The following is a 22,964-nucleotide window of genomic DNA, read 5'->3' on the forward strand; positions in this document are numbered from 1 at the left end:
GCTGACCCACCCCACTAGATACTCCCTCCCCCATTCTGACATAGTTCTTCTAAAAAGTACTTTGTTTCTTACACTTCATTGAGATTCTCCTCCATTCCCAGGGTTTTCCCCAAATCCCGGCAATGTTACATTTATTAATAGCCTTTCGTGTGAATCTTTGCCAAAATATTTTTGGAAGTTGAAGTAAACCATGTCATGGGTCTTACCACAGTCCACTCGGGTTGTCACTTCCTTAAAGAAATCAAGGAGGTTGGTCAGGCAGGATCTTCCCCTTTTGAATCCATGCTGACTACTAAAAATGGGGTAGAGTTTCCTCTTTGGGTACAATCAGGAAATTATGCTCAAAATGTGCTGGTTAGGTTACAATTCTAGTTTCTATTAAAATTCATTTACGTACTCACAAAGGTAAAATTTTCCCTGAACCAATACGATCAGGTAGCTTATTAGAACATAATTTTTTCTTCTTTGTCTATTTGTTTATGGGGGTGGTGGTGGCATAGTGGTATTGTCACAGAGACCCAGGGTAATACTCTTGGGACATAGGTTCAAATCCCACCACAGCAGAGGGTGAAATTTGAATTCAATAAAAATCTGGAATTAAAAATCTGATGATGACTATGAAACCAGGTCAATTGTCATAAAAGCCCATCTGGTTCACCAATGGGGAAGAAATCTACTGTCCTTTCCTGTAACTCCAGACCCACAGCAATGTGGCTGACTCTTAAATGCCCTCTGAACAAGGAGCAATTAGGGATGGCCAATAACAACTGGCCTAGCCAGTGACATCCACATTCCATGAACAAGTTCTTAAAAATGCATATAAGGGTGGTAACCAGGTATAGGTTAATACAGCTAAGAGTGGGTTTATCACCAAAAATAAGCATTTTTCATAAGTGTCCAGTTCTTCACCTGTGAGTAACCTGATTTCAAATAACTGAAAGTGACTTTAAAATAAACTATCCTGAGCCACCTAATGGTTTCATAGGTGTACATTAGTCAGTTTCTTAGTAAGTTAAATATCTTATACGAAAAAGCTTTTAAAACATGCTTACCACTGCCTGTGTGCCTAGGAAAATTAATGCAATTTGAAGAACTTTACTGAACCAGTGCAGTTGAGGGAATTTTGCAATTTTAACCTGGAACTGTGGCCAGTTTTGTGGGTGGAGGGTCTTATCTGGGTGAATTGAATCTTAAACCAGTGTAAGAGACCACAGAAAGCACAAGCTTGAGTGACTGTGGGCATAATGCACTTACATTTAAAATTTCAAATTCTTTAGCACTGGTTCAGACCATTCCACCCAGCTTGCACTGATATCACTAACTCCACCCAAAGGCCTTCAGGAGAAGGAGAGAGAGGAAGAAAGCTGAGAAAAATACAACCCACACACCTGTAAAAATGTTATTTATGGCTTAGGGGAAATTACGATGGGGAATTTATAACCTCACCACATTTGCTAATGGGTTAAAATATTGCACATGTAGTTCCATATTATGGTGGGGTGCAACTTTTACATTAGAAAAGTGGAGGTTATGGCAAACATGTGCTTCCTCTGACTGAATGTCAGCTGATCTTGTTCTGTAAGCAGTGGAGACAGAGGTTTTGTCTCTGCTTGAAAATGAACGCGTAAATTTGGATTTGTTCACTTTTAGCAAAAGAAATCAGAAGTCTCAAGATCCCAAAAAGAATAGTTAAAATAAGCAAGGGAGATTGGCACATGGATGGTCGCAGATCTCTGTTTAAGCCCTGCTGCTGCAAAGTCCTTTAGTAAATCTAATGGTCTTGTTTCTAGAATCATACAGAGCATGATGAGGCCATTCAGCCCACTCTTTGAAAGTGCCAACTGATTAGTTCAATTTATTTGCTCCCTCCCTCTAATCCTGCATTTTTTCCACTTCAAGGATTTATCCAATTCTCTTTTTGAATGTTACCAAATTGAATCCATCCATTCAGGTCATGCATTGTAGATTACAACAACACCAACAACTAGGACAACACCTCCCCCCTGGTTACCATAGAAACATCACAATTTGAACGAGAGACTTCAGGAAGGTCCCAGACCTGCCCACAAGCCAGGGTAAATTAGCCAATCTCAGTCCCAAGCAGCAGAAAATGGGGATGCCACCTTGCTCCCCACTCACCTTCCATTGCCACTCAAGGTTCAACCGTGAACGGGTGAGCCATACCCCATCAAGGGTGACGGGTGAGCCATACCCCATCAAGGTGTCAATACCTTCAGGAAAGAGGAGAAAACTGGGGAGATGGGGGAGTTGTTTTTTTGCCCATTGCCAGATCAAAAATGACGAATTGGGGAATGGTGTTAATAACATTGCTGACACTCAATGCTTTTAATGGGTTTAGAGAGTTGGCCTTTGCATGTTGACGGCTGGGAGCAGAGCTATTGAATAAATGAAGTGAGCGATCGGCACAGAAGCTGCTCATCAATTGTTAGAGAAGGAACACAAAAGACTTAATAGTTTGGCAAAACAGCTCCTAAAATGTAAACAAACAAACCGCATTGCCGTGTGTGACTCTCAGCCAGCGGGAGTGCTTTTATTCAAGGGGAAAATACTTTTGTTTTTCTCGAGTGAACACACACAGAAATGAGCGTTTCTGCGAAGCATGCAGACAGGAGACTTTAAAAAAAGTTTCTTCCAGAGCCCACTTTAGAATCTGACTGTTAAAGTGTATTTTCACATCACTCAGCCCTTTCTTCTCTTTTCCAAGCGATGAATTTAAAATCAGTTGGAACCTGACATTTCCGGGTCTTCAGTGTCCCGGGGAAATTGCAGTTATTCACTTGAGGTCCTATATATGGCATATCTTTGAGCCCAATAATAACAATGTGTGGCAGCCTGTTCCATCTTGTAAGATGATGGTTGGCGCCATGGTGGTCAACTCTGTGTTAAGTTTCATCATTGTGGCTCAGGAGTCTCACTCTGGCATGGCTGTCTCTGCTGCATTTGCTGCAGAGGAAGGCAGGGGGCTGAAAAGGTGCACTCTTCTTTGGCCTCTGTTTTCCCTGGGCCCTCTTCTTGGCCAGCTGAGCTTTTCAGTTCTGCTCGCCTCTTCCAATGCCCTTTCAAACTGTTAGCTTCCAGAGGTCACGGCCATCAGTGACTGTCTCCCAGTTATCATTGTCAATGTCTGCCATCTTCCAATCTTGCTTGCAAGTGGCCTTGTAGCGGAGTTATGGACGCCCAGGAGACAGTGACCCAGTGGCCAATAGACCGTGCAGAAGGTCTTTGGACATACAGCTGTCATCCATCTGCTGAACGTGGCCAAGCCAGTGCAGATGTCATTGGCTTAGCAATGAGTGTATGCTGATGGAATTAGTGCATCTCAGAGCCTCTGAGTCGGTGACCTTGTCCTGCCAAGAGATGCCGGGAATACGCCTGAGACTGAAAAATTGAAAACCTTCAGCATTTTTTCCTGCCTGACATATGTTGTCTGGGTCTCACCACATGTAGAGGAGGGCGCTGAGGATACAGGCTTGGTAGACTCACAGTTTGGTGTTCTCAGTCAGGATGCTGCTGTTCCACACTCTCTTACTCAGCTTGGACATATAACAGCTGCAGCTTTTGCTACAGCGCCAAGTGACAGATTGCTGGTGGTTGTGGAGCCTAGATATGTGAAGCTATCAACAACCTCCAGACTCGTATTGTCAATGCTGCTAGATTGCAGTATGGCAGCATCCTGGACCATGACCTTTGTCTTCCTGATGCTGGTGGTCAAACCAAACTCTTTAGAGATGTGAGACCGTCCTGGATACAATTGTTAGCTCAGCTTAGAATCATTCAATCATAGAATGGTCACAGCACAGAAAGAAGCCATTTAGCCCATTGTATCTGTGCTGGCTCTCTGTAAAAGCAACTCATCTAGCCCCACTCCCCTGCCTTTTCCCCATATCCCTGCATTTGCCTTCTCTTCTGTTAATTATTCAATTCCCCTTTGAAAGTCATGATTGAATCTCCACCACACTCTCAGGCCATGCATTCCAGATCCTAACCACTCACTGCGTAAAAATAGCTTTTCCTCATGTTACCTTTGGTTCTTTTGACATTAACCTTTTGTCCGTATCCTCTAGTTCTCGACCCTTTCACCAAGGTGAACATTTGGAACATCACCACCTGGAAGTTCATCTACAAGTCACTCATTATCCTGACTTAGAAATATATCGCTGCTCCTTCACTGCCGCTGGGTCAAAATCCTGGAACACCCTCCCTAACAGCACTGTGGGTGTACCTACACCACATGGACTGCAGCATTTCAAGAAGGCAGCTCACCACCACCTTCTCAAAGGCAACTAGGGATGGGCAATAAATGCTGGCCCAGCCAGTGAAGCCCACATCCCATGAATGAATAAAAAAGTTTCTCCCTATCTACTCTGTCCAGATCCCTCATAATTTGGAATACCTCTTATCAAAAATCTCAATTTTCTGTTCTCTAAACCTTAGCTTCTCCAATCCTTCATGTAGAAACTGCTCACATCCAAAGGGTGCAAGAGTTAATGTTCGAAGGATAAATAGCTAACAGTAGCTAACTAGTTTAGAAGGTCCTTTTGGAGGATGCAATGTGTAACAGCCCCTTCACCACTACCCTTCCCCCCACACCACCCAAACCATAATTATCTAAGTCGTTGCTTATGTTGTGGGATCAGTAAAGTGTGTGTGAACGCATTGTCTCCAGAAAGCTACAATAAACTTTCTTGCACTGAAACAGGTATTGTGAGCCATCTGTTGAGAACTATTCATCAGCGCTTATAGACACTTTTCACTCTATCTGGGAGATCAGATCCAATCTATACCACACCCAGGCTTTGTGCTACCTTTACCGCTATCATCCCCCAATTCTGTTTTCTCGACCTAATCAGATGAAAGAGGCCAAGAAAAACATTCTTGCATGAGAATAGCTGGCCGATTGTAGCCTCTTGGTTCCAGAGGGCTGTTATTTCACGGCTACTTTTATTGTTATTCTTTCGGTCAAGTGAAAATGGTTTCAATCGGGCTATTTACACTGGCATTTCAAATATAACAAGCTGCTAAACTGATGGACAAGTCACGTTGTCCCAATGGGGAGCCCATTCTTAAACATGCAGCAGAGACGCCTTGCAAACCACGCAATGCCCACGAGATCTGCACACGGCGGTGTAAACATTTAATATACAAGTGTACAAGCGAAATATTTCATGTTATCTCTATCTTTCACTGGAGCGACCCAATGCAGGTATGTGACGAGTTACTGAGGTGCAGTGAAAGGGACCTGAGTTATAGCAACCGAGGCTCGCTACTAACAGGTATCGATATAAACCCTGATTCCCCCTCCCCTTCCCCCCCCCCCCCCCCAATATCCTCAGACCCGGTTTATTCCAAACTGCACCAAAAAAACAGAAAGCAATCGAGCTCACACCCCAGCATGCTGTTAGGGGTCGGATTGACAACACTCAAGTCAAACAGCTATTGCGAGGATTACATTTCTGTTCATAAATAAGTACGGGCAGTATTAAGGCGGGCACAGTGGTGGCACCCGAGTTCATTCAGCCGCCAGGTCCCCATTTGGAAGCTTTCCCTTAAAAATGAGGGAACTTTCACTTGTTTGCAGAACTTGCCATTGCTCCTGCCACTCGCCGTAACCCTGCTAGCTGGGAAAGCGGCCACCCGACAGCTTTCTCTCTCGGAATGAATTTCATTTCAAAACTCGACACTCGGGAGAGTTCGGGAGTTTGAGCTGGGAAAGGTGAGTATTTCAGAAAGTGGAGCGGGTGGTGGGGGACGCGGGTAAGAGTGAGGGGGGGGGGGTGACGGGGGGTGGGCTGGTGAGTCAACAAGAAGGACTTCTCCCAGTTGCTAGATTGGCGTTGTTGTCGTTTTGTTCGGAATTTCGCTGTTACTCCAAGCGTTAGCTGACAGGTGCTGACTTTCTCCACCGCCCCCACCCCCAGCAGTCCACCTCCCTCCCCCCACCCCAACCACCACCACCACCTCCCGATCTGTCTCTTCGCACCTGATCCCAGGCCTCAGAGAGTGAAACCCAAGATCAGGCAAATCTCCCAATAACTTGGCGAATGTAGATGTGGAGCCAACTCATGAAATATTCAAGATTCTCTCTCTCTCTCTCTCTCCTTCCCGAATGAGAAAGGTACAGTGATAGCAGCACGCACAACCTGCAATTCACCTCTCGTAACACCGGCCCCCAGACTAATCAATCACACAACACACACACAGAAAGGCAAACCTTCGAGCCCAGCTCACCTCCTACCCTGCAATACTCTACACGTCCGAGGTGGGTCCATTCTCAGTTAATATCATTTATATCTTGTCCCCAAGCTGCTCGGGCTAATTGAATCCAGATATCTCTGAAAGGGAATACAAAAAAAGAGACGCATTTATTTGATTTTGGTTTTAAAAGGAGCCACTGACGAGTGAAAGGTCACCTCTCAGTAGTTGTAATTGCCGCTGGGAGACGTGCCAAGTGGTCTCTGTAATATTGGGAGCGGGTGAAATATTTGTAAGTGTGATTTTTTTTAAAAAAAATAAAAACAATTTCTTGCTCATTACTCAAGATGAAGCAGCGCGCGTAGGTGTAGGAAACTAGCTTGCACAATGTTAGTTAAAGGGGAAAAAAACAGTCCAACGTCGTCTTCTTTCTAAGAACATTTCGAAAGCGAAATGTGACGAGTTATCGAGTATAAAAATACAGAGGCTTTCTTTTGAACAGAAAAGCGGGGTGTGTGAGAGCCGGCTGATCTTATAATATGGGAATTTCTGGGAACTGAGGGGAAGGCTGGCTTCCTCAATGAAGCCATAGAGAGTAAAAGTCTAGTGAATGGATCTCTGGGCCCGTTCTGTGGAAGGAAGAGAACCTTTCCGGCAACTGTGAACCGTTTACAAAGTATTTCAGCTCCGACGGAAAAGGCAGTTCATGTGGAGTCGGTGCGCCGTTTAGCCTTAAGAGATCAGTGTCCCGGTACTCCCCCAAACTGTAAGATGAAGTTACCACACTTTCTGACTTGTACTGGTGTTTTTTTCCTCTCTCTCTCTCTCTGAAATGGGTAACGCTTCTATTTTGGAGTTTAACACGGGATTAAAACTGATGGGGCACTTTTAAAAAGAAAAGTTTCACCTTTCAGGCCCTACCCAAGAATCAATGGCGTGGAAATTCAGGACTTCGTGATATATTGTCACTCTTTATAACTGTGTCTGTGTGTGTGTGTGAGAGAGGGAGAGACAGGGAGAGGTGGAGGATGGGTTAGTGTTCTCGGGATATACTGGACACATTACAAATCGAGCAGTACAGGTGCCTCATATTTGGATATATTTTATTCTTAATATCATCCCTTCGGATGAGGTTTTGCAAATGTCCCTTTGACTGAAAGTTCTCCACCGGTTTCCTTTATGCATGTGTTACATCTCCATTTCAAATACATTTTTAAAAGCCTTTAGAATAAAACCTTGGGACAGAAATTCCCTCGAGCTGGTGTCTCCTGATTTCTCAGGTGCCCGAACCGCCCTTGTCCCAGCAGGAGGTGCAGAAGGAACTGAAGTGTCGCTTTGTAGAAATCTGTTCTCCCAAGCGCGGGACTGCCTACGATTCTTTATCCCGGGATATTTGTTCAATGGGGAAATCAATGATTGAGAGGGCGTAAACTGATCAGAGAGGAAGTAAGCCTATCCCAAGTGGATGCGATGCCCAGCATCACACGCAAGTTGCATTACTTTCCATTAATCTCTCCCGAGGAAAGTTCAGTAAGCGTTTCTCAGGCACCCATACCTGCCGCGAGTGAAGCATGAGCCCACTCTAGAAAGTGGCGAGGATTCCGCCCGTGAAGGTAATCCTAAAGTTAAAGTCAGGCCAGGTATTAACAGGTTTAGTCTTAGGAGCCTGACTGGGGGCAGGAGAGGGGCCGAGTTCACAGGTCAAAGTCCCCAGGAAAAATTGGGGGCGAGAAGGTGGAAGTGAAAGTTGAATTCTCTACACTCTCCCACCCTCCCCCCCTCCCCCTCTCTCTTTTCGGGTGATTGTGTCCAAAGATGTTGGCGGAAATTGGCTGAGGGTCACGAGTAGGAGGGAGGGCTAACAAGTTACCCAGTGACCCTGTCCGCGTTGAAAAGGAATTTCACTGTGGATGGCGGGGAGAATGAAGCCAGCTGGAGCAAAGCTGACAGAAGAGCAGTTCTCTGCAGGGAGTTTTCATCGCGAGTGAAGTGCTCGGTGCCTTTCAGCCCATCTTGCAGAGTGGGAGTGTCCGGGTCAAGGGAGGTGACACAGGCTTATCACTAAACCGGGCACAGGTAAAGAATTCAAGCCCACTGAATGGTCATAGCAGCAGGTCAACCCAGCTCTGGCTCACACAGCACAACATGGAATCGAGCCTGAAATGTGGAGGGAGGGAGGGAGGGAGAGGGGGTGTGGGGTGTGGGGGGAGAGCTGAGGTCTTCTTGTTTATTTTCCTAGGTAATGAGATTCATGCAAATCTTGTGCTTTGCAGGTCTGAATTATAGGGGTCCCGAGCCTCGGTGACAACAATCTCACTCGGCGGGGTTCACAGGGCGCTCAAGCCTCCTGAGAGCTCAGGTAGGAAACTGCACGCAGCGCTTCCCACAAAAAACCAGTTTGCTGAGAAGATTGTTCTTCCAGTGCAGACTCTTGGAGGACATGTGGCGAGTGTCCCGCACTGGGACCTGTATTGGAATTAGTAAAGCGCCAAAGGTTAACTGACAAAAGAGGTTCAGCCGGTGGAACTTTATAACCACTGAAGGCGGTCACTGAGCCCCTCCTTTAACCGACCCGTTCCCCATTAGCGATATTTTCCCCTTCAAGCATTTCTTCCCAGTAATAAACGGGAGTAAAGAGCCGACACAGGCAAGATGGGCCGAGTGGCTGCGCCGATTCTCTTGCTTTTGCAGACGAGAAACAATACGAAGGTGTCACAGGGGTTCAGTTAGCTGAGGACCGAGATTAGACCCAGATATAAGATCTGCACCTCGTTCTTTCTAACCCTCTTCTGCGGGAGTAAGTTGTCCGTGTTGCGTTTCAGAAAAAAAGCGTTTGTTTTAGATCTGAGTTTGTGGGCACACCTTTAGAGATTGGTTTCAGAAGTTGAAATCCCCGCTTTATATAAATTCCCGGAGGTGAACGCTGGCTTCCTTACCTCTAATGAAAAGCTCCCCATTGCATGGAGCAGTTTTAAGGTTGGGGGTGGAAATGCAGAAAATGTTCCGGGACTCCTGGATGAACCGAGGCCCGTGCACCTCAGTTTCAGGTTAACCTGCCCGCCCGTGCAACTCCAACATTTACTGCTGACACTTGCGATTTGCGTTTTATTTTTTTTTCACCTTTACCGTTTTGCCATGGTCTTTTTTTTTAAAAAAAACGATCACAATAAGGAATGGAGGGATTTCTTTATCGGAGTTTGGTTGGAAATAGGAGAAAGGGTGGGAAGGGGGGTGGGGTGGGGTGTGGATCCTCCTCGGAGATCTGTTAACCTGAGAAAACTGACTCCAGACAGGGAAAATGACCAGGTCCCTTTTGATAAAGGCTATCGCGGGGCTGAGCCATTCAGAGCAGCATACTTCTTGGGGAGTGAGTATAACCGAGCCAGCCTGAGACACGGGCCAAAGTTTCTTTGGCGTGGAGTACTTGAATAGTTATTTATTTTACATTCTTTAGGGCCACACGCGGATCCTTTGCCAGCACCGAGATCGGAGACACCGGCCAGTGTAAGTGAAGAGGCTCCCTGGTTTAAAAAAAAAATGTTTGTGTGTCTTGAGTTGCGTCGCTTCAAGGGACTTGCATCAATCAGTTTAACCATTTGGAAGTTGGGGGCGAATCTGGATTATTGCTGTTGCTCTTATTCGAGGTCAGGCAGTCAGTAAGTCGAGAGAAAGAGATAGTGGCCTTTTGGTTTCCATTTCTCTCAGGTGGACAATGAGCAGGACACAGAACTTGTCCCAATTTCCAGCCGGTTTTCTCCCCCCCCACCACCAACCCCCGAGTAAGGATCTTCACCAGCCCAGTGACTGTGCCAGAAAATCTCTCCTGCACAGGCCCCACCATTGCTGAACTCAATCCTGCCCTCACCCATTGCCCGCAGGCAGACACTTTCAGCAGGAACACAAACAGAAAATGCTGGAGCAACTCAGAAGCAGCAGATCTGGCAGCGTCGGTGGAGAGAGAAACAATACGGACTCGAAACGTTAACTCCCGTTTCCCTCTCCACCTTGCTGCTGCTGCTGCTGAGTCTCTCCAGCATTTTCTGTCTTTAATTCAGATTTCCGGCATCCGCAGCAGTTTGCTTTTATCTCAACTTTCAGCAGGAGGAAAGAAAGCTGATCGATTTTACTCCTCCCGAAGCCCAGGGTGCTGAGGCCAACTAGAAGAGCCCTATTGATGAGAGTTGCTCAACTCAGCGCACAGCAGGGACCCCTGGCCTGCATGGCTCAGTACTGTAGCTGCAGGTTAAATGGAACATACAAACCCGGTGAATTCGCCCCCGCCCCTTCCGTTTGTTAATCTCTGGATAAAATTGGAGATGATTTTTTTTTGGTGGAGCTTTGTGATACAGTGTAATCGTGAAGGAGAGACTTCCAGTTCTTTTTATACAGAATGAAAACTGTGCCTTCTGATATGTCTCTCTGAGAAATCCTGATTTTTCACCATTCTCCTGTCCCGACCACAATACATGATTTTGCGTTTGACAGAAATGCCTGTTTGAAGAGCCCATGAGAATGTGGAGCTGCTCACTGCATGTCAGCAAATTAGCCCTGGTTAACATCGTATTTACCTCCCACTCCTTATGCAAAACTGGGCTTGGCAAAAAGACTGGCTAATATTTATTTGGAGATGAATTTACAGATTATCAAGGGAACCATTTTGTTTAACATTCACCATATATTTCTAAAGTTACAATATGGATATATGATGACATCGCTTCAACATTGCATTGTTAATTGTTATAACAGAAACATTATGATGCATGTCTCCATAGACAATTGTTTTTTTTGTATGCTTCCCAAAGATGGCCTAGTAGATGTTCTGCTTTAGTTTCATCTTCTAGTCACTTTTCGCTAGTTCTTACATTAGTCTCCGCCAAGTTTGTGAACAGTTCTGATCTGCTTTGAGCTATAGCAAGAGGCTTACGCACCAATAAATCACATGACTAGTTCAGATGGAGCAGCCCTTCCCAGGGCTGTCTTCGCATTATTCCATTTCTGAATTGTGTGAAGGGCCCTGGCCTCAACCATCCTTCTTGGTGGCCCATCCAAGTTGGTAGCCACCCTTTAGGTAAAGTAATACTTTCTTACATTTCTTAAACTTTCCCTTTATTTATTCTTCATAGGATGTGGGCATCACTGACAAGGCCAGCATTTGTTGCCCATTCCTAATTGCCCTCAAACTGATTGGTTTGCTAGGCCATTTCAGAGGGCAATTAAGAGTCCATCACATTGCTGTCACACGTAGGCTAGATCAGGTAAGGATGGCAGATTTCCATCTGCAAAGGACATTAGTGAACCAGATGGGTTTTTATGACAATCAATGATAGTTTCATGGTTGCCATTACGGAGACTACTTTCAATTGCAGGTTTTCTTAATTGAATTTAAATTCCACCAACTGCCATGGTGGGAAAAGCAAAATACTGCAGATGCTGGAAATCTGAAATAAAAATTTTCCCCCAGAGGATCAATCCGGGCCTCTGAATTACTACTTCAATTACATTACCTCTACACCACCATCTCTCACCTTCGCCACCCAGAACCCATACTGCTTTTCCCTGCCTACCTTGCTGTATCTGAAAGTTTCAGGTTTATGTCTGCTGCCCTAGCAAGTATCTTAAACCTTGTCCCAGAAATGTTCAAAAGAATGCTAACTGTACATACACTTTGTTTAGTTTACAGAGATAGGAGCCCCTTTCTCAACATTGAGAGAATGGGGGAGAGTACATTCTAGAGTGGATGAAATAAAAGGATTTTTCGCTATAAATTACTTTACTTGTTGTAGGAAAACCTGAAATCACTAAAGGTGAATTATTTCTGCAGCATCTTTGATCCACCCCTTATCCACTCATCATGGCTGTTTCCCACAGTACAACCAGACTCTCTCCTGGCTTCACACCCCAACATGTGTTCTTCCTGCAGGTCCACTAGATTAGCCATCAGGAACAGTAACCCTGGGTGACTCTCCGCCAACCCCCACCTGCCATCCCACATTACCCTGCCATCCCACATTACCCTGCCATCCCACATTACCCTGCCATAACAATTAAGTCAATATGAGAGCTGTTTGATTTGTACCAAAATAGCCACATTGCTGCTGTGATCACATCGCTACCTAAAATCATTACAGTGCTCCCTACTGCACAACTGTAACATTTCCAGTCCCATGCTTGTGGCCACTTGGAGTGAGAGTGATCAGTGAACAGCAGCAAATTACAAATTCTGATCAGTTTCTTTTTTTGTGTGTGCGATCTTCTGTCATTGAGGCTTGATGTAAGACTGAACACAATCCTTGTCACTTGAGAATCATGATGGCTACTCTCATGGAGACAGAGCTTTAATCCAGTTGAGACTGGATTTGAACCCAGGTCTTACAGAAGGGACAACTGTCCTCGCCTGCCAAGCCACTCCATCTTGTTATTTCCACCGATAGTCCACGTTTGGCAGCTTCACTCTAATTTGTTTGAAGCAGGGAAATTGTTGGAAAATTTGCACATTTATTTTAATTGTCACGTTGATCATTTACATTTAAGCACCATTTAACTGTCAGTGGCCATAGAAACATTTTCCTGTAACTTTAGTCAGGTCGGAAGTGGTTGCCCATTTTCTTCTTCAGTTATCTAATTTATTAAATTGATAGAATGCAGAATATCATTTATGCCAAAACATGCACTCCATCTGTCCCCTAGTGCTTCGGAGGGGAAACAGTGAAATTCTGGCACTTTTTCACTTATTAAGCAGCAGAATAGTTTCTCATCACAGGCATAACATTGTAATTGCTGCAAGGTTGCACTGAGCTGTGCGGTTTGGCAATGCACTACAAAAACTTGTTACTGGCATCAGTCCACCTTATCACATTCCAGTTGTACGCAATAAATTAATTAGGGTGCCGCTCATAGTGCTAATTGTTTCTAGCTAATGAAGTCAAAATCCCATTGGGCTTTGTTGGAAGTTGTGTGCTACATGTTTTGACAGGCCCTTGACAACTGTTGAATTTTTTTACTCAGTGGAAGATACTTTCCTTCATTCATTGGCAGTGCTGTGGTTTTCTCTTTTCTGATGGCAGAGGTGGGGGTTGCACGAATTATATAGATCATTTTATTTTCAGCCCTCTAGGCTTGCCAAGTCAAACACAATGTTAAATATTTACGACCTTCTGTGTTACTGATACCTTTCCCCATTGTAAAGAAACAGATACTGTTGCTGGCAACTGTTCCTGAACTGGCATGTTCGCCTCTCTCTCTTTCACCCTTGCCGGTTGCCCTTTCTGCCGTGTTAAGTTAGATAAACATTTGCTTCTCAGTAATTACGGCTGAGGCAACTCCTCCTTGCCATGCACTGTGCAGCCGTCTGTGGATTACCACACATGCTGTGCCTGCCTATTTGACACACGCACAGCGGGGAAAGCCTGCAGTTTCTCTGCTGACCAAAGGGCAAGGGGACCGCTCAAGATGAAGCGGGCAGGGTCACCCAGGCTTATTTTGGGCGAATCTTCTATATGTCTGTATAAGGCGAGCAAAAAAAACACACCTCCTTCATGATCCAGGTGGTTGTAAGGGGATCAGAGAGACTTAAACTTTTTACAGAGTGACTCTGGCATTGCTTCAAATATGCGAGGAATTTTAGTGGTGGTGATTTGTAGAAAGCTCTGACCTGTTGGTTGTGTGAATTGTTTTCAGGACTTTCCTCAAAGGCATCTTTACTCTCCTATTGTAATCTTGCATGAATGCAATATTTCATAAGGCTCTGAATTTTCCTTTGCGGTTGCTTCTCAGTCAAATATCACAAGTGTCGTCTTACAAGCTGCTCAGTGCGCTGATCACAGCTCTCAGGCTGTTCCAAATTGTTTCACATCCAATTAATTACTCCTGGGTGTTGATAGGTATACAGAGCAATTGAAAGTGAATCATAGCTTATGAATGACAGAGGAGGCTAGTTTCAGTGACTAGTATTGAGATTTCTTCCTTTGATTTCAAGCTTTTTAAAAATAACATCTAAGCTAAGCATTCATTCTTTTCTATCTGTTTCTTCGATGACCTAGGCATTGCTATACGGACCAGAAGGTGTCACTTTTGACTTTGTGTATGCATTGACTAATCTGGTCTCACCCTGGGCAGAAATTAGGGTGCTATAATTCTTCTCAATATATATGTGGATTAGTAAAGGGATAAATCAGCTAGAGTTCCCATGCCTGATACTATCCAGGGGCCCCTGTTGGAACGTGCCTATGTGAGGAGAGGATTGCACTCAGCTGTGAAGCCCACCAACAAAACTCCTGCCAACACTCTTCGTTGAAGCTCACATGTATAGAATGATCATTTAGGTGAAGTACTGGAGGACAGAATTGTAACCCAGCATGAGTCGACGCCTTCAGAAAAAGGGCGGAGACACGTGAAGGAGGTGGTACAGGGGGTTGGGGGTGGGGTTGATGGGGTGAATCTTGCTTGTCGTGCTGAGGTTTTCTGTCATGATAATAAGCCTGTTGTTAATTGACACTCGAGTGTGTGATTAGATTTCAACATTTCTTTATGTATTCTTAGGTATGTTGCTATGTAATGTCAGGCTCAATGTAAGAACGTAGGAATATACTAGGATAAAACAGACCAAGGCCCATCTAGTTCATCATACACCATCTTGGTAGCTGCGTGACACAACAAGTTCATCATACACCATCTTGGTAGCTGCGTGACACAACAAGTTCATCATACACCATCTTGGCAGCTGCGTGACACAACAGTAATGGAATCGTTGATTAATCATAGCAAACAATCTATTTCAATTGGTCCACAAAAGATTCAGACATCACCTGTGGAAAACTTTGTGAACCACAGATTCCAATCAGCTGCTCCTCCCAGGCATGCTACACCAACCATATATCATGCCTTAAATTACTCATCTGTTGTATCTAAAAATATTATTTTCTCAAAGAAATTTAACAAAGTGTGCATGACCTGAGATGGTGAGTGTCAGTGTTGATTTCTTAGTGCATTTATCTAGCATTTTTAACATTGAAAAATACCCTGAGTTGGAGGACTTTGTGGGCGAGTGAGAGATGCCTGCTAGAAGAGGTGTGTTTGACTGAAGGGTTGTTAGAAGAGATGGATGTTCAGGTAGCTCTTCTTAAAGTAAGGAGACACATGGAGATACAGGGTTTCTTTCAGTGAGCCAAGGTGACAAAAAGCTTTGCTATCAACAGTGGGAAAAGGTGGTGAGATGCATCGATGCCCAGAGGATTGAAGGGCACAGCAAGGTACATAAGGCTGGAGAAGATTGCTGACATAGGATGGGGGACAAGGCCTGGGTGGATTTGAAGATGAGGATTTTAAATTCAAGTCAAGAGGGAACAATGATGGGATTTTGCAATTTGTGTACTGAAAGACATTGAAAAACCTGATCCTGGCCAAGGGTTTTTGAGGCAGTGGGGTTGGGATAGCTTGGGCTATATTGCAAGTGGGAAATTAAGCAGCTTTTGGCAGTGGCTTTAAGATTCCACTTGAAGAACAGAGAGTTTAGGGTTTGTATAATCTGATTCGGCCTGAGTGAGCAACCAGGAAGTGGGTGGAGCAAATGGCAAATCGGTGGAACTTTTGTTGAGGTGGTAAGATGCCTTCTTGAAATTTAACTAGGGTAAATCCTGGCTGATCTTTGCTTGACAAACTGCATTTTCCAGCAGGAGTCACTGGATTCAATTGGAATAAGGAATCCCAGTTGTTTTTTCCTTTCCACCTTGTAGTCACAAGACACTTGAACCACTCATGGACCTGACATGGTTGAGATCAGTTAGCTCCAGCATTAAACCCAAAGCTTTCCTCATCTCTATGGCTCAGTTACTCCCTGGGCAGTGCTTTTTCAATTGAGTCATCAACTGAGTGATGTAAACAGTTTGGTTAATTGTTCACTTGAAAAGGGAAGATTTGGAAAGAGCAGGGGAGTGGGACTAATTGGAAACACATGGAGATACAGCGTTTCTTTCAGTGAGCCAAGGTGACACTAGCTCTTTCAAAGAGCCAGCACAGGCACAATGGGCCAAGTGGCCTCCTTCTGTACTGCATGATTCTATCAGTAAGATCTCAAGCATTTTCTTCATTTTGAGGGGTGACTATTCATAGTCTGACATCTATATTTAAGTTACTTATTATAGCAAGGGGAGTTGGTGGCATAGTATATTTTCTCTGGGCTAGTAATCCAGAGACCCAGGTTAATGCTCTGGGGACATGTGTTTGAATTCCACCATGCAGATGGTGAAACTTGAATTCAATTAAAAAGAAATCTGGAATTAAGTCTAATCATGACCTTGAAACCATTGTTGATTGTTGTAAAAACCCATCTGGTTCACTAATGTCCTTTAGGGAAGGAAATCTGCTGTCCTTAGCTAGTCTGGCCTACGTGTGATTCCCAATCCACAGCAATGTGGTTGATTCTGAAATGGCCCAGCAATTAGGGATGGGCAATAAATGCTGGCCCAGCCAGCGATGCCTCCATCCTGCGAACAAATATAAGAAAAATAGTGGCTGCAGCTTGTTTCGCCACACAGTATGCCCTCTTACTTTTCAAGTGTTGTTAATCAAACATGAGCCAGACTCCAACATTGGTAGTAATGAACTGTTAATATTTTGGTTTGTTTAAGGATCATTTCAGACTGGAGGCAACTGGAGGTTGGCCAAGTTACATCCAGAATAACACCCCGCAATGAGGTAGGAAAGAATGAGTTACCTGTGACCCACAGATTGCAATCAATAGCCTTGTTTTTTTTATGTAATTGACCAGCTAACATGATATCGCTCTTGCTTTGCTGGGAGAAGTACTTCATATTCCTTTGTTAGGTGGGGATGGGAAGGTGAGAAAAACCTTAAGATCTTAGGGTCTTTATGCACACAATATATAATGCAAAGCATTCCTGGAAACATATTCCCCTTGAGTGAACTGACAACAAATTGACAGGCCTGTGTTTTGTGGGTATGTGTGTTTTTTATTAAATTAATCAAAGCGTTTGTAATGTAGTAACTTCAGTTTTACTGGAACTGTTGTACCATTGAAATCTGACGACTTTCCAAATTGTTGACCCAGATTTTAGTAAATTGTTTACCAGGAATTCATTGACTTGTTTAAGTATAGGAAATGATCCTAAATTTAGTCTATGCTGTTTTTTTTTCATTTCCTATGCATCAAAATGAAGGATCTTTGGTGAAGACTTGGAACTTATGAGTCACTGCCCTGTTGTAACATTAGGGACAGAGGTAGGCCATTTAGCCCCACCAGGCTATTCAGTCAGAGCAGGCAGGGGATCTTTAGCCCAACTCAATTTTCTTGCCTTTGTTCCTTGTCTCTCAATGCCCATTGGCTCGCCTAGGTATGTGAGGGTAAAATTTGCCTTGGTTGTTTTATCCCCAGCAAATTCCTCTCTTCCCCTTTCAGCCTGACTATTTTCAAGTTTCCCCCCTGGTCTTTGCCTAAGATGCCACTATTTACATGGGAGGTTTGTCAATGAGTATCAGGATGCTATTCCACCACAGGAAGTATTATGTCTAAGCCCATTCCTATCCTGGCCCTTCAAGTGATTATTGGGCTGCAATCAAGAGCTGGAATTCTGGCCTAACATTCCATCTCTAACCCAGTGCTTATACCACCTTCAAGCCTGAGACAAGGCAATTCACTTGCTACCTTTCAGCTCTGCGCTCGCTGACCAACATTGGCTCCTGGTCAAGCAACATCTTGATTTTAAAATGTTCAATCTGGTTTTCAAATCCCTCTCTGGTCTTGACCCTCCCTATGTCTGTAACCGCCTCCATCCCCACAACTCTGAGTTATTTGCACTCCTCTAATTCTGGCCTGTTATGCACTCGCGGTTATATTTGCTCCACCATTGGTGGCCGTTCCCTCAGTTGCCTAGGCCCCAAGCTCAGGAATCCCCTCCCTGCACCTCTCTGTTACTTTACCTCACATTTTTCCTTTAAGATACTCCTTAAAACCTAGCTCTTTGGCCAAGATTTTGGTCCTCTGACCCAATATTTCCTTATGTGGCTCAGTGTCATATTTTGTTTCATAATACTCCTGTGAAGTACCATATTAGAGGTGCTATATAACTATGAGTTGTTGTAAGTTGTTGTTGCATGTCTCAGCAGCTCGCTGATCCTTTCAAGGAACCAGTAAACTGAAAAATGTCAGTTTACTCATCTGGCTAGGGAGACAGAAATGGAGATGTGTTCATTTATGTTTAAAAAGCGCTTTCCTATATCAGCACCTTGATTACCTCATTTATAACACTAAATAGAGGTCAGATATTGGAACTGAACATGGCTACATCTTCCCATGATGTAAACTGGTTCCAAATGAGCACAAATGTAGATGAGATCCACTCCAGGGACAGCACCTCTGCTGGCTTCTGATTGGATACCGGGGGATGGCTCCCAATATAGGTTGGCAACAGAATTCACAATTTGATCCCAGATTGACTTCTCCTGCTGCATAAACAAAGAGGTCCTGATGGTCCCTTACGTTTATTCAGTGAGCCGCTAATTTTTATGAAGTAGAAAAGCTCCTGCACTAAGTTAGATGATCTCTGCCAGGGTGGCAGTAGGAGTGTTACATTTGGCTCTGCCCCTGGCTTAAGTAGGGAAGCCTTAGCCAGAATCCCCAGCCTGAGTATAGAAGTGAGATGAAGTAAGGTGGGAGGAGGCTCGTGTGGAGCATTCAAACTAGCATAGATCTGTTTGGCAGAATGATCTGTTCCTGTGCTGTAAAATTCTATGATCTAGTGCAGGAGTGGCCAAACTTTTTGAACCTTAGGGCATCACACAATAATCTTCAGACATTTGAGAGCTACAAGACACAGACAACCTTTACAGACACATTTTATAACTATTGATTTAAGATATTACTATCTTTAAGCTTTCTCTTCAATAACTATGAAGTACATATTCCACCATTTCTAAAGCTGAATTAATTGTTATATTTTAGATGATACTTAGTTGTCAGGGCTAATCACTGCTACAGGTAGAGGCCCTGCGAGTTCCCACCCTTGAATAGCCGGGACTCTACTGGAATCAGCATCAATCTTTGAAACCAAACTTTAAGCAAATCAGTCACATAATTCATACTTCTGACTGTCTCTCTGTCTGTTTGTCTCCCTCTCTCTCTCTGTCTCTCTCCATCTGTCTGTCTCTCTCCCTCTCTCTCTGTCCGTCACTGTCTTTTTATCTGTCTCTCTTTGTCTGTCTGTCTCTCTCCCTGCCTGTTTGTCTGCCTCTGTCTGTCTTTCTCTCTGCCTGTCTCTCTCTGTCTGTCTGTCTTTCTCTCTGCCTGTCTCTTTCTGTCAGTCTGTCTGTCTGTCTTTCTCTCCGCCTGTCTCTCTCTGTCAGTCTGTCTGTCTGTCTCTCTCTCTCAGTCTGTCTGTCTGTCTCTCTCTATGTCTGTCTCTGTCTGTCTGTCTGTCTCTGTCTGCCTGTGCCTCTCTCTGTCTGTCTCTCTCTCTCTGCCTTTTCTACCAACACTTCTCACTTCCTGCCACCCTGATTGAATAGCCATCTCACTGTGGTCATTTCAATCTGGGTATTTCTGAGCCACAGCTGCACCAACCAGTCATCAGCAGCAACCGCCAAGAAGCTACAACTCCCACCATGAGACATTACCGTGCAATGACATCACATCCGGCACAGCACCACCCGATCAAATTCAAACCTAAAGTTTAGTTAAACGGAAAAAGAAGGCCAGGAAGACTCCGATTAGCTGGGATTTTGGCCAGCTGCAATGGGATTGGTGAGGTTTGAATTTCATTGAGGGAATGGGCATGAGCAGTGACATTAGTCCAAGTGCGATTGACACAAGCGAGGTTTTGGATCATTTCTCCTCAGATCTTTTAATTAAAATCAGAGATATATTTTACCGTGAGCCCACTTTGTGTGCAAAATAGCCCCTTGCAGCTTGCGAGCTGTGGCCTGGCCACCCCTGATCTAGTGACTTCTGTTAGAAGCGTCCTTGTTTGAGTGGTAGATGAGAGCATGATTAGACTTTGTTACGATGTTCTCCTGTGCTCGTCTAGTTTGTTGTCACCCACTGGTTGGCCTCAGTATACTAGAAGCCACTTGACAGGGTACTATAAGGTTCCTGGTGCTCATTGAACTGTATTCCAGTATGGAGTAAATGCCTTCAGGAGTTAGGCCAATATCATTATCAGTTTTCAATTATTCTTAGGTAGTTTCACTTTGCTTAGAAAATCGCTCACTCGCTGCTGCAAATAGCATCTAAATGCAGAATCTCCTGAATTAAATACAGGTAGCATCCTTTCTTATTCAAAGCAAAATGGAACAATAGATGCTGTTTGGTTTGTGTAGCTGACCTTCTCACCTTTGCTGATTCCAGTATGCCTACAGGTCAGTAAAGTTAAAAGTGGCATTTTGTTTCTTGGGAGAGTAAGGGAGCAGTTGGATAACACATATCACTAAAGGGATTGGGATGGAGCCTGTGCATTGAGATAACACTCAGCACCTACAATTAATCTGCAAAATCACTCTCCTTAGTCAGTGGTCCTAACTTGGTTTCAGTAAAAAGAAATGAGCATTTTAGTTTGTGTAAGAGATTGAAACCTTTTGTGTTAGCCAACTGTCTCCCTTAGTGCCTCATTTTAAAAAAATATTTTGTTTCTAAAACATTGAGGCAGTCTTAGCAAAGGTACTTGAAAGTGAAGTTCATAAGAGTGGGTCTGTAAAAGAATATTTTTAAACAACTTGCTTGCTGAGCTAGAATGCATTCATTAATATTCATGAAACTTTTTTTCTTAAATAAGATGGCTTATTTAATAAACACTTGAATTGATTAATCAGTGCATTCAAGAAACCACCAGACTCTGCACCCATCTATCCTGCACATCTCTGCAACAATAGCTCAATATAGTTGGGTTATTATATTTTGATTAAAAATCCATTAGAAAATTTTTTAACAATAGTTAGTCATTGACTTTCAACAATGTAAGTCTACAGAGTCTGTTTTAAAAAGAGATACACTCTTAACAATGGATGATTTTATAGCTGCCCTCACCCTGTTCCAGGAGTCTGATATCCCTGTGCGGCCCTCCGTTCTCATACACTCAGACAGCAAAATGATTTCCGTAGGCGTTAAGGGGACCTACATAGTTTAGACACCTGGGGCTGGTTTACCATCTTGCCATTGCTAAAACTGGCTGCCTTGTCCTGACAAGAGAATCGTACAGCCACATTTTCATGGGCTGACTATACTATCAGTCCTTAGAGTCAAGGCTTGTTTAAACTATGGACTGCAATAACCTTTATATGTACTGTAAGTTACGTATCTATAGTGCCAAATCACCTGATGCATCAATTTTGAAGGCGTCTTTTTCCCCTAGTTGGGCATAAGGAAGAAACTTGCATTTAACTGGCACTTTCTCATATCCTCAGGGCGTCGCAAAGCACTTCATATTCGATCAATTATTTTGGTAATGTGGTTACTGTTTGTTACATAGATAAAATCAGCAGTCAATTTGTGCACAGAAAGATTCCACAAATGGCAAGTACAACTTGCATTTGTATAGCACCTTTTATATACCCTCTGTAATGTAGAAATATGGCCTAAAGGTATTTCACAGAGAAGAAAGTCTTGAACTTTTGCAGGACCATTAGGAGAGATAACCAAAGGCTTGGCCATGGGAATGTTCGGAGAAGGTTTTTGAAAGTGAATGGGGATGGGGTTTACAGAGAGGCAGAGTAAATGGGAGTAAATGAGTGAGAAATGTGAGTGATTCTTAACTACCCACTGACATGTCCAAGCAAGTCACTCAGTTGTATTAAAGTATTGTATTATCAACGGGTCATTAGGGATGGGCAATAAATTCTGGCCCTAAGAGCCATGCCCACAACTCATGAATGAAAAAAGAAAAGATTTTGTTTTCGGTTGAGGGAGGAATGTTAGCTAATACAGGAGGAGAACTCTCTAGATGTTTAAATACTGCCAGATATCTTTTACATCCACCTGAAAAAGTAGACAGGGCTTCTGTTTAACGTCTTATTCAAAAAGCCAATAATGCAGTGCTCCCACATCACTGCATTCAAGTATCAGCCTAGATTGTATGCCCAAATCCTGAGCCCACAACCATCACATTCCTAAGTAAGAATCCTACTGAGCTGACACACAATTGTACTCCTAGGCCTTTGGCAATGCCTTCCCAAAACTGTAAACCAGGTAGAAGCAATAATCAGAGTCACTCCTCAGTTGGTTTTTCCTCCCTTATGTAGAGGAACCTGGACTCACAATAGCATCTGCCCTTGGTGCCATAGGTGGGATTGGAAATTGGACATGGATAAGGACCATGTATATAATCCTACATTCTACCATTCCAAAACTAGTTGGATATTTGAACAGTTATCAGTGTGAATCGCTGTTCCTTGTCTTGTGATTGAAAGTATTGGTGATATCTGTGCACTCGCCTGAATTTCAGATCAAAGGTTACTAGGTGTTTCTGAAGTAAATTGCTAAGCAGTGAGAAAGGGAAAGGGGCCCGAGTAGTTTACCCACACTGACCTTTCTACTCTTTTAACGTCAGCAGGTTTTCACTTGAAACCCTGCCCCAATAGCTCACTGCAGATGAGTGTTTCCAAGATACTGCTGAAACCTGCAGAAATCATGTGTGAAGCATGTGTTCAGAAACTGTTCGTTTTATGTACTGGTAGATTAACTCTAAACAAGTAACCAACACAATAACTGGTAAATATTGATACTGACTGCTAATCTTTCATTAGGCCAG

The 22,964-nt window shown here is 43.8% G+C and overlaps 1 protein-coding gene across 8 annotated transcripts in view; it reads left to right on the top strand.

The window, feature by feature from the left end:
- The first annotated feature begins 5,700 nt into the window (after positions 1–5,700).
- The window catches only part of prdm1a (PR domain containing 1a, with ZNF domain), a 95,960-nt gene continuing 78,696 nt past the window's right edge, over positions 5,701–22,964 (top strand). For 2 of the 8 annotated variants that reach the window (XM_078542493.1, XM_078542503.1), the window contains exons 1-3: positions 6,735–6,979; positions 8,487–8,572; positions 16,839–16,905. The gene's annotated coding sequence lies outside the window, so the exon portion shown is untranslated. Of the gene's footprint in view, positions 5,735–6,734; positions 6,980–7,797; positions 7,827–8,341; positions 8,378–8,486; positions 8,573–11,995; positions 12,018–16,838; positions 16,906–22,964 lie in introns of those variants that run through there. The other 6 variants (XM_078542496.1, XM_078542494.1, XM_078542495.1 and 3 more) reach the window with 6 other exon arrangements.

This window comes from Cetorhinus maximus, chromosome 5 (assembly GCF_964194155.1).
Source record: "Cetorhinus maximus chromosome 5, sCetMax3.hap1.1, whole genome shotgun sequence".
Taxonomy (NCBI): domain Eukaryota; kingdom Metazoa; phylum Chordata; class Chondrichthyes; order Lamniformes; family Cetorhinidae; genus Cetorhinus; species Cetorhinus maximus.